Source organism: Podarcis tiliguerta (assembly GCF_965153285.1).
Source record: "Podarcis tiliguerta genome assembly, chromosome: 4".
In the NCBI taxonomy this organism is placed as follows: domain Eukaryota; kingdom Metazoa; phylum Chordata; class Lepidosauria; order Squamata; family Lacertidae; genus Podarcis; species Podarcis tiliguerta.
The window spans coordinates 95,805,740-95,814,400 of record NC_139537.1 but is presented as its reverse complement, the minus strand read 5'-3'; positions in this window follow the sequence as shown (position 1 = coordinate 95,814,400).

The window sequence follows — 8,661 nt, the reverse complement described above, 5'->3', positions numbered from 1 at the left end:
CTGTTCTGTGTAGAAGGGGTGCAGGGCAGGGAAGTGAATGAAAAAAAGTGTGTTGAATGGAATAGAGCATCATGTTAAGATCTGGCCTCATTTGTCCTTGCACCAGAGAACTTCCTGGCAGATCAAGCTCATCCATTTATAAAAGAGAAACTGGATTTCATACCAGAGGCTAATCCTGGAAATGTTTTGTTTCCAAGAACCAAATCAGGAAGGAAAGTCCAAAAACAATGCTGTCATTTGGATGCATTTATTCCCCAGAAACCATTAAAAAAGCAAAGAATAGAGTCAGGAGACCTTTTGGAACAGAACTTTAGAAAAGATGAGAAATTCTGCAAAGAAGGCTTTCCAGAACAGTTTTATTAATTTTATCCCTGTTCCCACCAGCACAGAAACTGGACAGTGCTATGAAGTGGGAGATACTATAGTTTGTGCCAAGTTTAAATTATGAAAGATACAACCATCTAAGAAACTTTGAGCTGTTAAAATATTTAAATATCATTTCTATGGGGTTTTTTTTCCATTCGTTTCTATCTTATTTCCATCACAAAAAGGAAGCCAACGTGTTGACTGTACTGAATAAGCTTCAGAGTTCAAAGGTATTTAAAATGTTGAAAATAGATAGATGATAGAGATAGATGATAGATAGATGATAGATAGATAGATAGATGATAGATAGATAGATAGATAGATAGATAGATAGATGATAGATAGATAGATAGATAGATAGATAGATAGATGGATAGATAGATATAGATAGATAGATAGACAGATAGATAGATAGATAGATAGATAGATGATAGATAGATAGATGATAGATAGATGATAGATAGATAGATGATAGATAGATAGATAGATAGATAGATAGATAGATAGATAGATGATAGATAGATAGATAGACAGACAGATAGATGATAGATGATAGATAGATGATAGATAGATAGATAGATAGATAGATAGAATCATAGAATCATAGAATCATAGAGTTGGAAGAGACCACAAGGGCCATCGAGTCCAACCCCCTGCCAAGCAGGAAACACCATCAGAGCACTCCTGACATATGGTTGTCAAGCCTCTGCTTAAAGACCTCCAAAGAAGGAGACTCCACCACACTCCTTGGCAGCAAATTCCACTGTCGAACAGCTCTTACTGTCAGGAAGTTCTTCCTAATGTTTAGGTGGAATCTTCTTTCTTGTAGTTTGGATCCATTGCTCCGTGTCCGCTTCTCTGGAGCAGCAGAAAACAACCTTTCTCCCTCCTCTATGTGACATCCTTTTATATATTTGAACATGGCTATCATATCACCCCTTAACCTCCTCTTCTCCAGGCTAAACATGCCCAGCTCCCTTAGCCGATCCTCATAAGGCATCGTTTCCAGGCCTTTGACCATTTTGGTTGCCCTCCTCTGGACACGTTCCAGTTTGTCAGTGTCCTTCTTGAACTGTGGTGCCCAGAACTGGACACAGTACTCCAGGTGAGGTCTGACCAGAGCAGAATACAGTGGCACTATAACTTCCCTTGATCTAGATGCTATACTCCTATTGATGCAGCCCAGAATTGCATTGGCTTTTTTAGCTGCCGCGTCACACTGTTGGCTCATGTTAAGTTTGTGGTCAACCAAGACTCCTAGATCCTTTTCACATGTACTGCTCTCAAGCCAGGTGTCACCCATCTTGTATTTGTGCCTCTCATTTTTTTTGCCCAAGTGCAATACTTTACATTTCTCCCTGTTAAAATTCATCTTGTTAGTTTTGGCCCAGTTCTCTAATCTGTCAAGGTCGTTTTGAAGTGTGATCCTGTCTTCTGGGGTGTTAGCCACCCCTCCCAGTTTGGTGTCATCTGCAAATTTGATCAGGATGCCCTTGAGTCCATCATCCAAGTCGTTGATAAAGATGTTGAATAAGACCGGGCCCAAGACAGAACCCTGTGGCACCCCACTAGTCACTCTTCTCCAGGATGAAGAGGAACCATTGATGAGCACCCTTTGGGTCCGGTCAGTCAGCCAGTTACAAATCCACTGAGTGGTAGCATAGTCAAGACCGCATTTTACCAGCTTCTTTACAAGAATATCATGGGGCACCTTGTCAAATGCCTTGCTGAAATCAAGGTAGACTACATCCACTGCGTTCCCTTCATCTACCAGGCTTGTAATTCTGTCAAAAAATGAGATCAGGTTAGTCTGACATGACTTATTTTTCAGAAATCCATGCTGACTATTGGTGATCACAGCATTCCTTTCTAGGTGCTCACAGATTGTTTGCTTAATGATCTGCTCCAGAATCTTCCCTGGTATTGATGTTAGACTGACTGGGCGGTAATTATTTGGGTCCTCTCTTTTCCCCTTTTTGAAAATAGGGACAACATTTGCCCTCCTCCAGTCTGCCGGGACTTCGCCTGTTCTCCAGGAATTCTCAAAGATGACTGCCAGTGGTTCCGAGATCACATCTGCCAGTTCTTTTAATACTCTTGGATGCAGTTCATCTGGCCCTGGAGACTTGAATACATCTAAACTAGCCAAGTATTCTTGTACTATCTCCTTAGTTATTCTGGGCTGTGTTTCCTCTGCTGAATCATTTCCTCCAAATTCTTCAGGTCGGGCATTGTTTTCTTTATCGGAGAAGACTGAGGCAAAGAAGGCATTGAGGAGTTCAGCCCTTTCTGTGTCCCCTGTTTGCATTTCACCATCTTCTCCTCTGAGTGACCCCACTGTTTCTTTGTTCTTCCTTTTGCTACGAACATACCCATAGAAGCCTTTTTTGTTGCTTTTAACCTCTCTAGCAAGCCTGAGTTCATTCTGTGCTTTAGCTTTTCTGACTTTGTGTCTACACGTGCTGGCTATTTGTTTGAATTCCTCTTTGGTGGTCTCCCCCCTTTTCCATTTTTTGTACACATCCTTTTTTAATCTTAACTCAGTTAAAAGTTTTTTAGATAGCCACCCTGGCTTCTTTAGGCACCTTCCATGTTTCCGTCTCATTGGTATTGCCTGAAGTTGTGCTTTTACTATCTCCCTCTTAACAAACTCCCAGCCATCATGAACTCCCTTTCCTTTTAGTATTACTGTCCATGGGATCTCACCCAGCACTTCCCTAAGTTTTATGAAGTCGGCTTTCTTAAAGTCAAGAAATTGAGTCCTAGTATGCTTGGCTGCTCCTTTCCGTTGTATAGTAAACTTCAGAAGAGCATGATCACTTGCGCCTAATGATCCTTCCACTTCTACCCCATTAACCAGGTCATCAACATTGGTTAGGACCAGATCTAAAATGGCTGTTCCTCTTGTTGCTTCTCCCACTTTCTGGACAATGAAGTTGTCTGCAAGGCCAGTGAGGAATCTGTTTGACCTTATGCTCTTGGCTGAGTTTGACATCCAACAAATATCTGGGTAATTGAAGTCCCCCATTACTACTATCTCCCTTCCTTTTGCATGCTTGGCCATCTGTTCCAGGAAGGCATCATCTATGTCCTCCGTTTGGCTTGGGGATCTATAGTAAACTCCCACAATGAGGTCACTATTATTCTTCTCTCCCTTAATTTTGACCCAAATGCTCTCACTTTGGCTTTGAGGTTCTAAATCTTGGATCTCTTCACAGGTATACACATCCCTGACATATAACGCCACTCCTCCTCCTTTCTTGTCTGGTCTGTTTCTCTGAAATAGATTGTATCCCTCCATTTTTGCATTCCAATCGTGGGACTTATCCCACCAGGTTTCAGTGATGCCTATTATGTCATATTTAGTTTGCTGTACCAAGAGCTCAAGCTCATCTTGTTTATTTCCCATGCTTTGTGCATTAGTGTACAGACATTGAAGTCCATTAGTCATTCCCCCGTGTCTCTTATTTAAGGATTTTTTCCTCCCACCACTAGGTCTGCTTGCTGTTTGCTCCATTTGGTCTATGACATTTGGATGATCATCTTCATCAATTAATAGACTCCTACCTTCAGGAGCACTGTCTCCCTCCCCCACATTAGTCAGTTTAAAGCCCTCCTGATGAGGTTTCTTAGTTTTTTGGCAAAAACATTCCTCCCAACCGTTGTGAGGTGCAGCCCATCGCTTGCCAGAAGTCCATCCTCAAGAAACTGCAGTCCGTGATCTAAGAATCCAAACCGTTCCTGTTTACACCATTTGCGAAGCCAGCTGTTTACTTCCACTATTTTCCTCTCTCTCCCTGGGCCACGTCGTTCAACTGGGAGGACAGATGAGATGACGATTTGTGCATTTAATTGCTTCAATTTCCTGCCCAGAGCCTCGTAGTCTCTTTTGATCTTCTGGAGGCTATTGCTTGCAGTGTCATTGGTTCCCACATGAACCAAGAGGAAGGGGTATTTGTCAGTGGGTTTTATGATTCCTTGCAGTCGTTCAGTTACATCTTGGATCTTAGCCCCGGGGAGACAGCACACTTCCCGAGACATCTTGTCAGGCCCACAGATCACTGCTTCTGTTCCCCTCAGTAGGGAATCCCCTATCACCACTACACGCCTTCTCTTAGGTTTGGTCTTGGTTCTTCCGTGAGCGGTCCGTTCCAAGGTCGCCTGCACATTCCCTGAGGACTGACTTTGCTGCTCATCTTCATATACGTGATCGACTGTAATGAGGGAGAGATCCTCAAATGGAGTCTGCTCTTCGTCTTCCATGCTAGGGTAGAGGACCTCAAAGCGATTGTGTATTTCTAGACAATCAGAGCGAACCCTGGGCCTCCTACTTCTTTGAGTCACGTTTCTCCACATATCGGGCTCCTGTGTTGGTGAACTAGCCTCCTTCTCAGGGGAGTCCCCTGTCTCCTCCTTGGTGGAGACGGTGTGCTCTGTTGCTTCCAAGAAGAGCTCCAGCTCTCTAATTCTTTGGAGCGTAGCTACACGTCCCTCCAGTTGCTGGACTTTGTCTTTTAGGAGGGCAATCAACATGCAATTGCTGCACGTAAAGCTGCCTGCCACCTTTGGCAAGATGGCAAACATTGCGCAGGAACCGCAGGCGACTGCAGCTGTTCCCTCCCCCTCCATCTTGAGAATGTGTCGTTGGGCTTGAGACTAGCTCCCCTAAATCTAAAAGATGGTTCAAACTGCGCGCGCCGATAGGCGCGCGCCGCTGCCCTGCAAACACTGATAAGCTCCTCCCACAGCTAATCCCCTGCCTCAACAGAAACCCTGCCCCCTCTGACCTTTGACCAGGGAAAGCAGCTAATCAGCCACAAGAATCACACACACAAGAAACCCCTTTTGGCTCCTTCTTCAGCCGCTGCCCTGCAAACACTGATAAGCTCCTCCCACAGCTAATCCCCTGCCTCAACAGAAACCCTGCCCCCTCTGACCTTTGACCAGGGAAAGCAGCTAATCAGCCACAAGAATCACACACACAAGAAACCCCTTTTGGCTCCTTCTTCAGCCGCTGCCCTGCAAACACTGATAAGCTCCTCCCACAGCTAATCCCCTGCCTCAACAGAAACCCTGCCCCCTCTGACCTTTGACCAGGGAAAGCAGCTAATCAGCCACAAGAATCACACACACAAGAAACCCCTTTTGGCTCCTTCTTCAGCCGCTGCCCTGCAAACACTGATAAGCTCCTCCCACAGCTAATCCCCTGCCTCAACAGAAACCCTGCCCCCTCTGACCTTTGACCAGGGAAAGCAGCTAATCAGCCACAAGAATCACACACACAAGAAACCCCTTTTGGCTCCTTCTTCAGCCGCTGCCCTGCAAACACTGGGCATAGATAGATAGATAGATAGATAGATAGATAGATAGATGATAGATAGATAGATAGATAGATAGATAGATGATAGATAGATAGATTAGATAGATAGATAGATAGATAGATAGATGATAGATGATAGATAGACAGACAGACAGACAGACACTTGTTTATTTCAAATTTGTGTTACAAACCAATCCACAAACTGGAAGGGTAGGAATTAAGTCTAGAAGGAGATTTCATTATTGCCTTGCCAGGTCTAGCTTGTGGAGACTGCGCAATTGTGAAAACCTGGGCTGGAACTGCTCTGCATTTTGGCACATTGAACTAACAAAAAACAGGACTCTTGGCTTATAAAAATGACAGGGATACGTTTCTCATCCTATCAGAAGCTTACATGCTTCCCCTGATAAGGCTGCAATGCTTGCCTAGGAATGATGCCACTGTAAAAGGCAGGGAGTATACTTATTCTCTGCAGGGAATAGCCAAGATAATAGATCTGTGTCATAAGCTGCATTTGGGGTCTGACAAAGCCCTTTAAGGATGAATGCTGGCTACAACTTGGAGGGGTTGCACTGAACTCAATAGGGCTGACTTCGGTGTCGACATGTATAGAATGTCCCCTTGAAACCGATGGTACACATTAGTCACAATTTAAATCCCCTTGACTTCACTGTAAGCTGTGCAGCTAACTTAATTTGGGCCCAGCTCACTTCTGTAATTTCCAGTTAGGATTTGAACCTCAGCAAGTCTCGTTTGACACCAGCCCTGCATACTGTGATCTGAGCAAGAGAGAAACTTGAGGGACAGGCATGGCCTTTGGTTCAGTATATAACTGAGCATCATGAGTCAAATGCCTGTTCCAAACTGAACTGCCCCAAAATTCAGAAGCATCACTAGCAACAACACAGGAAGCGAGGAAGTATTAGCATTATCTACTCAGAATGACTACAATTCTCCAAGATTTCAGACAGGGTTCTCTCCCAGCCCTAGTTGGATATGCCCAGGAATTTAATCTAGGACATTCTGAATGCAAAGTAGATGCTCTGCTACTTGTGGGATAGCCAGCATCATCCAACCAACATGCTTAAGTCCAATTAACACATGAAGGGGTTAATACCATAGAGTAAGCTGTCCTGCCAGGCTTAGCTCTGTCACTTCCCCTCACCTTGGAGGAAATAGGTATTCAAGTTTATTGTTGTGTTCAGTCTGAAAAGGTATGAAGAGATTTGAGCTGGTTGCTGCACCTCAACCACATGGCTCTCACCATTAAATTCCTATTCTAATAATCTAGGAACTTTTACCACTTTGTAACTAAGCTCAGTTTTACAGCCTATACAACCTTTCCTAGTGATGGATACACTAGGAAAAGCACATGAACCAGACATTTGGAGAGTTTGTAAGTAAACCATTTTTAACTTACCAAACACATGGTCTTTATATGCTAGGGGAAGTGGGAAACTTTGGAAGGGCATATCTGGAAGGTCTAACAGCCCATATTTATGTATATTTTTGTGATTTTAAATCTCTGCTGAGGTTTTCAAGAGTACTTGGCCCAAACCTGGATCATGGCTTCCAGGAATTCTCCTTTCTAGATATAGATATAGCTATGGATATGTCACATCAACACTACTGAACTATGTAATGGTGGCCCATCGGGAGCAGGGTGAAACCCACCCACTTTTTGTTGTCCCAGAGAAACCAGGAGGTTGGTTGAGTCTTTGAGGGACCCTGCATGGCTGGTGGAGAAAGCCTTTGATTTCATGGGTCACAAGCAGTGCTGGCCAACTCTCTTCAGAAGAGAGAAGAAGAAATATGTTTTTTCCCCTCGTTTTAAATTTCCTGCAGAACAGTCTCTGAAGAACTGGGGGTTATCTTTCCCTGACTGAATGTCATAGTGTCAGAGGGGAAACCGATGCCTGAGGAAGCGGAGATATTTTCTAGCAGTAAAATTCCAAAGCTTCAGGAAGTTTCTTTATTACTTAGTACTGTATGTTCTAATCAAGCATAAAGCAGGAAAGTGTCTACTATCAAAGGGCCCATAAAAAGAGTTTATGATGTTTCAGATTCAGACAACATAAAAAGGACATATTCAAATTAGAACCACTATTATAAAGTGTGATTCTATAAGGAATCTCCATAACAGACTTAATAATGTGATTAAAGAGACAAAGTAATGGCAATATACACAAGTACTAATTAGAACATTGAAACTATTACGCCTCATGTGGGAGACAAGCCATAAAATTCAAAGAATATTTGTTTTTTTTTTAATAAAAAAACCACCCTCAAAAACTTTACCATCAGACTAGCTTTTAAGTTTCCAAATGCCTGAAGCAATGTATATGAACTTTGTGCCATGTGTCAAAAAATATTTAAACCAATCCATTTGGCCTAGCAGTACCCCTTTTCTATAACGCTTCTAATTTTATTTTCTTCTTCTTCTGTGCAACAGTTAGGGAGGGATGCATAGTTATTGTTCCTCCACAGATTTTCTGTGGGCTGGTTCGAATAAACATAGGCTGATGGAGGAGACCGATCATATACAGTGGTACCTCGGGTTAAGAACTTAATTCGTTCCAGAGGTCCATTCTTAACCTGAAACTGTTCTTAACCTGAAGCACCACTTTAGCTAATGGAGCCTCTCACTGCTGCGTGATTTCTGTTCTCATCCTGAAGCAAAGTTCTTAACCCAAGGTACTATTTCTGGGTTAGCGGAGTCTATAACCTGAAGCATCTGGTAACCCAGGTACCACTGTATAGGTATGCCATCAACTAAGTCTGGGTGCAGTTGCTCACATGTGCACACAGATGCACAAAGTCTATGCGTGGGGATGGGGGAGGGTCCAATTTGTGTTGACCTCAGTCAAGTTGCTGTGAAACATAATGGTTTGATTCAGCATCCATAAGAATGTAAGAGCCCAGGTGGGTTAGACCAAAGGCACATCAAGCCAGCTAGTCTGGATGCCTATGGGAAA